The sequence below is a fragment of the Anser cygnoides genome, chromosome 4, assembly GCF_040182565.1.
Source record: "Anser cygnoides isolate HZ-2024a breed goose chromosome 4, Taihu_goose_T2T_genome, whole genome shotgun sequence".
NCBI classification, from domain to species: domain Eukaryota; kingdom Metazoa; phylum Chordata; class Aves; order Anseriformes; family Anatidae; genus Anser; species Anser cygnoides.
In genome coordinates this window covers 57011159-57024937 of record NC_089876.1, presented here as the reverse complement: position 1 = coordinate 57024937, position 13779 = coordinate 57011159, and the positions used below count along the sequence as shown (strand labels likewise).

Sequence of the window (13779 nt, the reverse complement as noted above, 5' to 3'; positions counted from 1 at the left end):
TACTTAATAGATATATTTTTAAATGTATTTTTGGTTTCATTTGCAATATGTTTACCAGAAGCAGAGGTCAATATATTTATAGCCAGTAACTGGGCAGGAGGTCAAAAACATTATCTAATGTAAATTTTTTCATATTTAATTCAATTCCATTTGCATGCACTGCAGGAATAGCTACAAAATTAAGTTAAATAGCTCTGTATTTTAATGTTTATTAGCAGAAGGTCATGATGACAACAGCCTCTTTTTGCAAGACTAGCAATTTCAGCCCAGAAACCAGTTCACATATGCTTTTTATCAGTTTCAATTCTCATGTATCTGAAGTTTTCATTTTTATCAAAGCATTATAGTCTATTGATAAGAAAATTAGCCAAATGCTTCTTTCTTTTCCTTCATGAGATTATACAATTCTTCATCATCATAAGCAGATACAATGACACACTGTAGGTCAGGGAATAAGAATATTTAATTGTAACCCTCTGTCTTACTCCTTTATTAGACACACAGATTAAGAAACCATACCTCAAGATTGTATCCAGTGTCTACCATTGTGATAAATTACTGCTGAAAAAACACAAGACATACACAAAACAAGGGTCAGATCCAGCTTCATTACTGTGAAATTTTCTGTTTTCACAGGACAAAGGCAGGTTTATCATCAGTACTCATACAGAAGTATGTCTTCTAAAACTAATAATACTTTTAGTTCATATTCTCATTTCTAAGTGCCTTAAAATAATAGTGGGTTTTCCCCCTGTAGAGTTGTTTAGAAGCATTGAGTGTGATTTTCCTTGGTAACAGAGTTTATAGTATTAGTATGCTTGGATATTTGGTATTGTAGATATTTCATAGGAAATAAGCCTTAAAAGACTCTTGAGAATTTGTCTAAGCCATTCCACTGCCCCAGGGCAAGATCAGCTCTATTTAAACCTTTCCATATATGCATTTGTCTAATTTGTTTTTTGAAAATCTTTAGTTATGGAGAACCTACAACTTTCTTGCTTAAACTGGTGCTTAACTATCCTTATTGCTGGCAACATATTTTAAAATGTCTAATGCTGTACCTTCCTTGATTCACTTTCATCCATGATGTCTTCTCTTGTTTCCATGACAATGAGTTTACTCCTTTTCATTTCCATCAGTCTGATCTTGGTATCCTTAGCGTTATCTTACCCAGACTAATCCACTCTAAATACTTTGGTCTTTGTAGATCACCTATTGTTATTAACATTCTGCACAGATCTCTCACCAATTACTCTGTCTTATCTTTCATGAAAGAATAATGCCTACAGGGGGATATAAAACTATCCTAGATGGTTTATCAGTGTGGAGCAGACTAGAGGATGCACTTCATGCATTTCATGCAGTTCCAGTCAAATGGTTCTTTTCTGTTGCAGTGCTTCATTGAGCCATGCCACAGGATTTGCTTTGATTCTTACATAAAAACTTAGTTCCTCCTGGGTTCCTCTTACCCTACACATCTACACTGTTATCATATAGGATTACTCTAAGGATCCTTTTTTGGTGTAAACTTTTCAAACCTTTCTCCATTTAAAATAAACTATGTATTCCAAATGAGCTATGGAGTCTTCCAGTAATGTTCATGCATTGATCTACATTAAGTCTTGCTGTTTCCTTAATCCCAAGTGCCCAATACTATGCCAGCAAGCCTCAGCTATTAAGAAATCTATTAGTGAGATTCTTGATTAAGTCTCATGGTAAGATATAGTGTCATAAAAAACAGGGCTGCTGACCAGAACGGCTGACTGGCATACAAAATGTTGCTCTAGAAAGGCCAACAGACAGAGAAAATGAAGACTTTCAAATGTTTTGTGGAGGTACCAGCATAAAACTTTATCAAGTGTTATGCAGTGTTACACTCTAAATTGCTCAAGAAGAGACTAAGGACAGATGGTGACTGTGACTCAAATGCCCAGGCAAATCATTCCAAATGACTTTTGAGTGAGAACAAAGATGTTACAGGTCACTAGACATTGTCTACTCATGCTGCTTAAAAAATAAAATAAAATAAATTGCTGACCTGATCTAGTGTTGGTGAGACTTTGAGGCTGTACTTGATGACCTCCAGAAGTTCCTACCGGCACTATGACTGCATGAGTTTATGAATCTGCAAAAGACTAGTATAAGCCCAGGTCATTTCTGCAGAACCGTTGTTTGGCCAGTATTTCCCTCAGCTTTTCTTTCTGCAGTTGTTTATTTCTCAGTGCAGCACTTTGAACTTTTCCTTCTTGATGGGCATCTTATTTATTTCCAACAGACATCTTAATCCATCATGATCATTTTGCATTCTAACCTTGCCCTTCATAAGGGTATCCTTCCTGGCCTGGTGTCATGTGCAGACTTACTAAGGTGCACTACACAGTCTATCACTCAAGTAATTAAATATCGAGTAGTGCCAAAACAAGAAAAAGCCTTGCATAATTTCATACAATAAGCCTTCCCAATTTAACAAAATCCCATTTTTAGGGAATGGTTTGTTAATTACATCTTTAGTAGTGTATTTCATCTGGTATACTTTGCATTACTCTTATTGGATATATCTATACTGGTAAATAAAAGCCGGTTAGGGACCAGTTCCTAGCAAAATGTAATAGATTGTTTTGTGTCCTCACTGCTTAGGGGTGTCTCCTTCAACAGCAGTACAGAAATATATTTCCAGTTCACCTTCCTCAAGTTTGCTATGTCCTGTGAGACAGAACCATATACAAACCAGTAGCATTGGACTTTGTGTAGGCTCAAGAATATTATGGGCGCTTGCTGAGCTGGCAATGTGCACTTGCAACCCAGAAAGCCAGCTGTACCTCGGGCTGCATCAAAAGAAGCGTGGCCAGCAGGCTGAGGGAGGTGATTGTCTCCTCTCTACTTTGCTCTTGTGAGACCCCACCTGGAGTACTATGTTCAGCTTTGGGGCCCCCAATATAAGAAGGATATTGACCTAAGAGTCCATGAGGATGATCAAAGAGCTGTAGCACCTCTCACATGAAGAAAGGCTGAGGGAGTTGGGGTTGTTCAGTCTGGAGAAGAGAAGGCTCTGGGGATACGGGACTTTTTGTTAGGGAGTATAGGGATAGGACAAGGGATAATGGTTTTAAACTGAAAGAGGGTAGATTTAGATCAGGTTTTAGGAAGAAATTCTTCACTCAGAGGGTAGTGAGGCACTGGAACAGGTTGCCCAGAGAAGCTGTGGATGTCCCATCCCTGGAAGAGTTTAAGACCAGGTTGGACAGGGGTTTGAGCAACCTGACATATTGGAAGGTGTCCCTGCCCATGACAGGGGAATTAGAAATAGGTGATCTCTAAGGTCCTTCCAACCCAAACCATTCTATGATTCTATGATAAGTACATGATTCACCCTATTCACTATCCAACTGATAATTATTTATTCTCAAGCCTGAACTTTCTTAGGTATTTAGCTGTGGACATAATGACACATACACAACTTGTGGTATATAAATTAAGATATGTAATAAAAGGTCATTCTCACATTGGCATAGGAACTCAAAAGGAAAATGGTCAGAGTGCAACCTGAATAACAATTTGATCTGGTTCTTCCCAGGCCCATTGCAGGTGCTGTCAGCCCATCAAAGGCCTGTCTCCATAGGCCTAGAGGAGCAGATGGACACAAAGGCAAGCAGGAACCTAAATTAAGGGCACAGAGGAAGGGAAGCCCTATCCAGGCCCATCCCAGGGCTGAAACAAAAGTGTTTCACCCCAGCCCCAGCGACCACTTGTGCTGCATATCGAAGCAAGTCAATGTTAGAGAAGCACCTTTAGGACTGATGGGGATCCACCATTTAGGGGTAAGGGATACATTATGGGATGCAGGTCAAGAATATTTGGGGATTGTACAGAACTTATAGGATGTTTAGAAGAGGAATAAAAGTTGGGGAAGGGGAGGGATCTAGGTGATTTGGCGAGGGACAAGCATGGAAAAATAGAGTGATAATGGGATGAAAGAGACTGATGGTGAGTAAATGGGTTGCCACACTTGTCTATCCATGCCCTTGTGCCTGACCAGTTGTTGTGGTTTAACCCGGCTGGCAGCTAAACACCACACAGCCGTTCGCTCACCCTCCCCCCTCCCTCTCTGGGATGGGGGAGAGAAACGGGAAAGTGAAGCCTGTGAGTTGAGATAAAGACAGTTTATTAAGACAGGAAAATAATAATAACAATAATAATAATAATAGTGATAATGGTAATAGTATTAACAATAATAATGTGTAAGAAAACAAGTGATGCACAATGCAATTGCTCACCACCCTCTGACCGATGCCCAGCCTATTCCCGAGCAGCCGGCCCCCCCACCCCGGCCAGCCACCCCTATATATTGTTTAGCATGACGTCAGATGGTATGGAATACCCCTTTGGCCAGTTTGGGTCAGCTGTCCTGGGTCTGTCCCCTCCCAGCTCCTGCTGCACCCCCAGCCTGCTCGCTGGCAGGACAGAGCAAGAAGCCGAGAAGTCCTTGGCCTGGTGTAAACACTGCTCTGCAACAATTAAAACATCAGCATGTTATCAGCGCTCTTCTCATCCTAATCCAAAACATAGCACCCTACCAGCTACTATGAGCTACTTAACTCTGTCCTAACTGGAACCAGGACAGATATCCACCCCTTATTCCATACCATTTATGTCATGCTCAGGTTACACTCTGTCCAATACATTCTAATTAATCACCATTTTCATCTATGATATATAGCAATCATGGTAGTGATGACATACATTATTATATAATAATTAACATACTACAATTCAACTCATGGGCTATTCTCACCCAGTATCAAATCCCCTTGAGGTACACACCGGACCTCCCCATTCTTTTGCATTACCCACCAAGTGCATCCAGGTCCCTGAGCAAAAGCAATTCCACGAATGGGTTTGCCTTTTCCTGAGGCAGGAGTAGCCCAGACTGTTTTACCCAGCATGTTTCTTACGTGCACTACAGGAACTTTATCCCCTTCTACAGTGCGTAACAGGTTTGATTGGGCAGGTCCAGCTCGGTTGGCAGATCCCCTGGTATTGACTAACCAGGTGGCCTTTGCCAAATGTGTATCCCAATTTTTGAATGTCCCAGCACCCATTGCTTTCAGTGTAGTCTTCAACAGTCCATTGTATCGTTCAACTTTTCCAGAGGCTGGTGCACGATAGGGGATGTGATACACCCACTCAATACCATGTTCTTTGGCCCAAGTGTCTATAAGGTTGTTTCGGAAATGAGTCCCGTTGTCTGACTCAATTCTCTCTGGGGTGCCATGTCGCCATAAGACTTGCTTTTCAAGGCCCAGGATAGTGTTCCGGGCGGTGGCATGGGGCACAGGATATGTTTCCAGCCAGCCGGTGGTTGCTTCCACCATTGTAAGTACGTGGCGCTTGCCGTTGCGGGTTTGAGGGAGTGTGATGTAATCAATCTGCCAGGCCTCTCCATATTTATATTTCAGCCATCGTCCTCCATACCAAAGAGGTTTTGACCGTTTGGCTTGCTTGATTGCAGCACATGTTTCACAGTCATGAATAACCTGTGCTATAGTGTCCATGGTCAGGTCCACCCCTCGATCACGAGCCCATCTGTAGGTTGCATCTCTACCTTGATGGCCTGAGGTGTCATGGGCCCATCGGGCTATAAATAATTCACCTTTATGTTGCCAGTCCAGGTCCACCTGAGCCACTTCAATCTTAGCAGCCTGATCCACCTGCTGGTTGTTTTGGTGTTCTTCAGTAGCCCGATTCTTGGGCACATGAGCATCTACATGGCATACCTTTACAACCAGGTTCTCTACCCGGGCAGCAATATCTTGCCACAATGCCGCAGCCCAGATGGGCTTGCCCCTGCGCTGCCAGTTGTTCTGCTTCCATTGCTGTAACCACCCCCACAGGGCATTTGCTACCATCCATGAATCAGTATAGAGATAGAGAACTGGCCACTTTTCTCGTTCAGCAATATCTAAAGCCAGCTGAATGGCTTTTACTTCTGCAAACTGACTCGATTCACCTTCTCCCTCAGCAGCTTCTGCAACTCGTCGTGTAGGACTCCATACAGCAGCTTTCCATCTCCAATGCTTTCCCACAATACGACAGGACCCGTCAGTGAACAAGGCATATTTCTTCTCATTTTCCGGTAGCTTGTTGTACAGGGGGGCTTCTTCAGCACGAACCACCTCCTCCTCTGATGATATCCCAAAGTATTTGCCTTCTGGCCAGTCCATAATCACCTCCAAGATTCCTGGGCGACTGGGGTTTCCTATTCGAGCCCGCTGAGTAATCAGTGCAACCCACTTGCTCCATGTAGCATCAGTTGCATGATGCGTAGAGGGGACCCTTCCTTTGAACATCCAGCCTAGTACCGGCAGTCGGGGTGCCAGGAGGAGCTGCGCTTCAGTACCGACCACTTCCGAAGCAGATCGAACTCCTTCATATGCTGCCAATATCTCCTTTTCAGTTGGAGTATAGCGGGCTTCAGATCCTCTGTATCCCCGACTCCAAAACCCCAGGGGTCGACCTCGAGTTTCCCCAGGTTCTTTCTGCCAGAGGCTCCAGGTGGGACCATTCTCTCCGGCTGCGGTGTAGAGCACATTCTTTACATCTGGTCCTGTTCGGACTGGCCCGAGGGCTACTGCATGAACTATTTCCTGCTTAATTTGTTCAAAGGCTTGTCGTTGCTCAGGGCCCCATTCAAAAGCATTCTTCTTACGGGTTACTTGGTAGAGCGGGTTTACAATCAGACTGTAATTTGGAATATGCATTCTCCAAAACCCCACGACACCTAGGAAAGTTTGTGTTTCTTTTTTGCTAGTTGGTGGAGACATAGCTGTTATCTTGTTGATCACATCCATTGGGATTTGACGACGTCCATCTTGCCATTTTATTCCTAAAAACTGGATCTCTCGTGCAGGTCCTTTAACTTTATTCTGTTTTATGGCAAAACCGGCCTTCAGAAGGATTTGGACTATTTTCTTCCCTTTCTCGAAAACTTCTTCTGCAGTGTCACCCCACACAATGATGTCATCGATGTACTGCAGGTGTTCAGGAGCTTCCCCCTGCTCCAGCGCAGACTGGATCAGTCCATGGCAAATGGTAGGGCTATGTTTCCACCCCTGGGGCAGCCGATTCCAAGTATATTGGACTCCCCTCCAAGTGAAAGCAAACTGTGGCCTGCACTGTGCTGCTAGAGGGATGGAGAAAAATGCATTAGCGATATCAATTGTGGCATACCACTTGGCTGCCTTTGATTCCAGTTCATACTGGAGTTCTAGCATGTCCGGCACTGCAGCACTCAGTGGTGGCGTGACTTCGTTCAGGCCACGATAGTCCACTGTTAGTCTCCACTCACCATTAGACTTTCGCACTGGCCATATGGGACTATTAAAAGGTGAATGAGTCTTGCTGATCACTCCTTGGCTCTCCAGTTGACGAATTAGCTTATGGATGGGACTCAGGGAGTCTCGGTTGGTGCGATATTGCCGCCGGTGCACAGTTGTGGTAGCGATCGGCACTTGCTGTTCTTCAACCCTCAGCAACCCCACAACAGAAGGGTCCTCTGAGAGACCAGGCAAGGTAGACAACTGTTTAATGTCCTCTGTCTCCAAAGCAGCTATGCCAAAAGCCCAGCGGAACCCTTTTGGGTCCTTGAAATATCCTCTTCTAAGATAGTCTATGCCAAGGATGCACGGAGCATCTGGGCCAGTCACAATACGGTGCTTTTGCCACTCATTACCGGTTAGACTTACTTCAGCCTCCAATACAGTTAACTGCTGGGATCCCCCCGTCACACCATAAATACAGATGGGCTCTGGCCCTTTATAGCTTGATGGCATTAGAGTACATTGTGCACCGGTGTCTACCAAAGCCTTATACTTCTGTGCGTCTGACGTGCCAGGCCATCGAATCCACACAGTCCAATAAACTCGATTGTCCCTTTTCTCCCCCTGGCTGGAGGCAGGGCCCCTCTAGTCCTGGTCAGAATCTTCATTTCTGTGTTTAAAGGACTGCCTGCTGGAAGTTGGAGCAGCAAACCTTTCAGAGAACTCCCTTTTCCCAATTGTTTTCCTTTGCAATTCACGTACCCGTGCCTCTAGGGTCGCAGTAGATTTTCTATCCCATTTTCTCATGTCCTCTCCATGGTCACGTAGGTAAAACCACAGGGTGGCGCGGTGTGTGTGCCCACCATATTGTCTTCCTTGCATAGATGAACGTTTACCCCTAATAGCTGAGACACTGGTTTGTACAGGTGGGGAGGAAAATAATCTCTCTTCAAGTTGGTGGATCTTTTCAGAAAGTTTCTCCAAGGTATTCTCTTTTAGCTGGTGGACACTGGTTCGTTCAGGTGAAGGGGAAGATAATCTTTCTTCAAGTTGGTGGATCTTTTCAGAAAGTTTCTCCAAAGCATTCTCTTTTAGCTGGTGGACACTGGTTTGTTCAGGTGGAGGGGAAGATAAATTCTCTTTAAGTTGGTGGACCTCTTCAGAGAGTTTCTCCACAGCTGAGACACAGGCCTTTAGGGAAGAGGAGAGATTTCCTTCGTACTGCCGGAGTATTTTAGTCACTTCATTCACTGTGGGATTCTCCTCCTCTTTCCAGGTTAGTATTGCCAATGAGTTGGCATATGATGATGGGGCACTCTGTACAAACTTCCGCCACATAGGTGGTGTACATCGGACTGCATCTGGATCTGCGGATGTTTGTGCGTCGTCTAGGTCCTTATAAATTACTTCCCGTACGGCCAATTCCCTCAGGTACTGAATTCCCTTCTCCATGGTGGTCCATTTGCTTGGTAAACATACAAGTTCTTCCTTGAAGGGATACCTTTCCTGCACAGCTGACAGGAGACGCCTCCAGAGGCTGCGAGATCGTGCTCCATCTCCAATTGCTTTGTCAATGCATGCGTCCCTAGCAAGGGATCCCAGCCGCCTGGCTTCCTTGCCCTCCAATTCCACATAATTGGCTCCCGTGTCCCAGCACCGGAGCAGCCAGGTGACAAGCTGCTCGCCTATACAGCGACCAAAATCTTTTCGCACATCTCGTAGCTCACGCTGGTATAGAGTCCGGGTAATTACTGTTGATTTTTCGACATCCTCATCCTCATCTTCAGTCTTCTGCACCTTTGATGGCCGGTGTAGAGTCCGGGTAGTTACTGTTGATTTTCCGACATCCTCATCCTCATCTTCAGTCTCCTGCACCTTTGATGGCTGGTATGGAGTCCGGGTAGTTACTGTTGATTTTTCGCCATCCTCATCCTCATCTTCAGTCTCCTGCACCTTTGATGGCCCAGCCTCGTCTTCACTACGCCCAGACTTAGCAGAAGACTGTCTGCGTTTTAAACGACCTGAGCCTCTATACCATTTTTTCACCTTGTCTACAGGGACAACTTGCACTGCTACAGCTCGTTTCTCTGACCCAGACACAGGGTCTGCCACAGGGGTTGGAATACCCTCTGCGGGGTCAACTTGCACTGCTACAGCTCGTTTCTCTGACCCAGCCACAGGAGTGGGAGCAGCTGCACGAGCTGGGGCAGCTGCAGGAGCTGGAGCGGCTGCAGGGGCTGGAGCTGGAGCGGCTGCAGGAGCTGCAGCTGGAGCGGCTGCAGGAGCTGGAGCTGGAGCGGCTGCAGGAGCTGCAGCTGGAGCGGCTGCAGGAGCTGGAGCTGGAGCGGCTGCAGGAGCCGGAACGGCTGCAGGAGCTGGAGCTGGAGCGGCTGCAGGAGCTGGAGCTGGAGCGGCTGCAGGAGCTGGAGCTGGAGTAGCTGCAGGAGCTGGAGCTGGAGCGGCTGCAGGAGCTGCAGCTGGAGTGGCTGCAGGAGCTGGAGCTAGGTTGCTAGTAGCATCAATTGCAGCTCGATAGGCACAAGCCAGACCCCAGCACGCTACAGTGATTTGTGTCACTTTGGAACTGCCAGTGTCATGACACCTTTTTTTCAAGCATTCTGCCAGCTTTTTAGGATTTTGCAGTTGTTCAGGGGTGAATGTCCAAAACACTGGAGGTGACCACTGCTCTAGAAACCTGCCCATATCCTCCCACACTCCCTGCCACTCGCAACTATCCCGTCTCAAGACAGATCTCCGGATGAGATTCCTAAGTAGTTGTTTAACCCTCCACAAAATCTGAAGCGCATTCAGGAGACATAACAACAAGAGCAGGCTGGTCTGAGTATCCCAAGGATATTCAACATCTCGGAGAACCACCGTAACTAACTCGGGGGATAAGAGGGTGGTGGTGAAGGAGAAAGGGAGAGTGAACAGGTAGGGAAACATGTCTTCCCCTGTCCCCTTCACAGATTGGCTCCCTAACGAAAACAGGCAATAGGTGTAATTGCTAATAGTTTCCGAGATATGGGTTCCAAAGTATAGAGTCGACGTCAGTGCTGAGTACAAATACCAGGTTAAAGTCGTGACCAGATATTTCATCATTTCATAAGCCATTGCTACACCGCACAGTACCATAACAATCTTAAACCAGGGCCCGGAAAGGATAAACAGTGCAACAGGGAGCACATACAGAAAGTAACGCACCATAAAACTCAATTTGGAATACAGGTACAGCAGACTGGAGATTAAGGCAATCAACATCGTGACTAGCAACTATTAAGCAGGTCCAATACTTATACCAATTTTAGTTTAACACACTCTGGTCAGATTTGTCGATATCTCAACCCTTCGGGCCCCACGTTGGGCGCCAAAAAGGACTGTTGTGGTTTAACCCGGCTGGCAGCTAAACACCACACAGCCGTTCGCTCACCCTCCCCCCTCCCTCTCTGGGATGGGGGAGAGAAACGGGAAAGTGAAGCCTGTGAGTTGAGATAAAGACAGTTTATTAAGACAGGAAAATAATAATAACAATAATAATAATAATAGTGATAATGGTAATAGTATTAACAATAATAATGTGTAAGAAAACAAGTGATGCACAATGCAATTGCTCACCACCCGCTGACCGATGCCCAGCCTATTCCCGAGCAGCCGGCCCCCCCACCCCGGCCAGCCACCCCTATATATTGTTTAGCATGACGTCAGATGGTATGGAATACCCCTTTGGCCAGTTTGGGTCAGCTGTCCTGGGTCTGTCCCCTCCCAGCTCCTGCTGCACCCCCAGCCTGCTCGCTGGCAGGACAGAGCAAGAAGCCGAAAAGTCCTTGGCCTGGTGTAAACACTGCTCTGCAACAATTAAAACATCAGCATGTTATCAGCGCTCTTCTCATCCTAATCCAAAACATAGCACCCTACCAGCTACTATGAGCTACTTAACTCTGTCCTAACTGGAACCAGGACACCAGTGTAATCTGTTCTGACTTCTCATAAAATTCCTTTCTAGCTTTTTTCTCAGGTAAGGAACTCTATCTGCTGTGTCTGCATGTGTGTATGTATGGAATGTCAGCCACTGGTGTGGGACCCCAGGTCACAAGGTCTCTGTGGGGGGCCAGCACCTGTATGGGGCCGGCACCTGGAGGAAGTATCTGTCTGGCTGCCAGCGGCTGGGCTAGTAATGCAGGCTGGAGGGTCTGTGTGCTCAGTGCTACTGACCCTAAGTGAGTGACACCAAGCACCAGCTCTGGGTGTGGGACCTGTGACTGTGGTGCAGCACCTGGAGTTGCAACAGACCTCTGTCTTTCTCAGCCAGAGAGGAGCAGGATCAGGATCAGGATCAGGCTGTTGGAGGATCAGGATCAGGGAGCAGGATCAGGATCAGGCTGTTGGTGTTGTCTATGTTTGTATGAGTGCTCTGCGTATCTGCCTGTACGGAGTGGCCAGCCATTTATATACATTTCATATACATGTGCTCTGTTTGCATCTGTCTGCTGGGAATATATCTTCAGCCTTGTTATTGGTTGTGCCTGGGGCATGAAATTGCAGCATCCTTACCTCTCTTGGGCTTTTGGACCTGGCCTGATATTTTATGCCAAAAATAAGTACCTGAGGAGCTTTGCAGTTTGGAAATATGTCCAGAAGTACCTGAACTGCCCCTGTATCTAAAGAAGGTTTCCAATTTACAGGTACCCTGACTGTACTTTGCTATTAAAAACAACAACAACAACAAGAAAAATTATGCATTTCAGCTATTCACACTCTAAAGTCACTTAAATGAAGGACAAAGTAAAATCCCCTAAGATTTCGTAATGCAGATGGCACTACTTATTTATATGGTATTACATTAAATATATTAAATAGAACTATGGCCCCTCTAGACCCCTCTTTCTTCTTTGTATAAAGTAAATTTACATACCATCACATCCAATAATCAGGATTGTAAAGAAAACCAAGGCTAAAGTAATTGTGGTCAAGAATCAGTTACTGTTTATCTAACCCCTTACTGAGTGACTTTTGCAATTCACATAGGATACCTGAGAAAATGTACTGTTGATCTGTTACAGACAAACTCTAACAATATTATAAAGTTACTTATTTCAGGACTATTTCTTTTCCATGATATAGCTATCACTTTTCCAAACATATCTTGAATGTGTTTACACAGCTTTTATTGTTTGTGCTGTCTGAAGAAAGCTGACGCTCATCTGCATGTCAGCTACATTTTTCTTATTTTTAATTGAAATATTGTTCATTTTTTTTTCTCCTCTCCTCTCCTTGCCTCTCCTCGCCTCTCCTCGCCTCGCCTCGCCTCGCGCCTCGCCTCGCCTCGCCTCGCCTCTTGCTACTGAGTTCACCTAATATTTAAAAATATGCCTTGAATATATACAGAATTTTATATTACTTATCACAGAATCACAGAATCACAGAATGGCCGAGGTTGGAAGGGACCTCTGAAGATCATCTAGTCCAATCCCCCCCGCTGAACAGTATCCAGTCTAATAGCTGTGGTTTTTTAGACACAAGCACACTGTAGATGTAGAGTGTTACTTTGCACTGTAGAAACTGTATTTGAAGACAGTGTAATTACTATTGCTACATATATAAAGAACTGGAAAAACAAACAAACAAAAAAAAAGGAAAGAAAAATGTACTTATCACATGCCATGACAAGCTTACTGAGGCTTTAAATGAACATATATATTTATAAAATTGCCTTTGACAATTCACAATATCTGATTATGTGGCAGGATGCTCTGACAAAGGATTTGATTATATGGTACACTGAGCCGTGGCTAGTAAATAATAATCTTCTACATTCATGGTTCTACTTATTATTGTTAGAAAAGTGGTACAATATTGAAAATTATTAAGTGCCACAAACAAATCAATTATTGATGCAAGACATCATGTATCATTTGGAAACGATAACAAAGATCTTTTACTTCATTTTACTTCTGCATCAAGGAATTTTGTAAATGGCAGCAAGTGAAATGTTGATCATTTTATATAAGAAAGAATTGGGCCAAAGCAAATAACACAGGACAAATTGCTGTATATTTTATTTCAAAAATATTGTACTTTTGTTTGACTGCTAGTAGTTTAGTAAGTGTTATCTAATCAGTTCTGGTCAGAAGTAAGAATATACTTGGTGACAGTTAAAATGTTCAGAGTGATTTAAATGATTTAGCTGTCTGGGACAAGTTTATTCTGGTGGATGCACAGCGGTGAGAATTCATTTCATTTGCATGATTAACTATCTGGCGGTAAGTCAGCTCCTTACAGAAGATACATTCCCTTTATTGCAAGACACTTTGCTTTGCAGCTTGGTGCATTATTGTGGGCAAAGAGCTGCTATAATGCAAATACATTACTTGATTCCAGGCTCCTAGCCTCTCAGCACAAAGTCCAGGTAAGTGAATTCTCTGAAGTTACATATGTGGAAAAGGTTTAAGACTCAAATATGATG

The 13779-nt window shown here is 44.6% G+C and overlaps 1 long non-coding RNA gene across 1 annotated transcript in view; it reads right to left on the bottom strand.

Annotated features, from left to right (window-relative positions):
* The window catches only part of LOC136790729 (uncharacterized), a 39877-nt gene extending 28913 nt beyond the window's left edge, over nt 1-10964 (bottom strand). Inside the window, exon 1 of the long non-coding RNA XR_010831201.1 lies at nt 10932-10964. This is a non-coding gene — a long non-coding RNA (uncharacterized lncRNA). The remainder of the gene's footprint in view (nt 1-10931) is intronic.
* Nucleotides 10965-13779: the final 2815 nt, after the last annotated feature.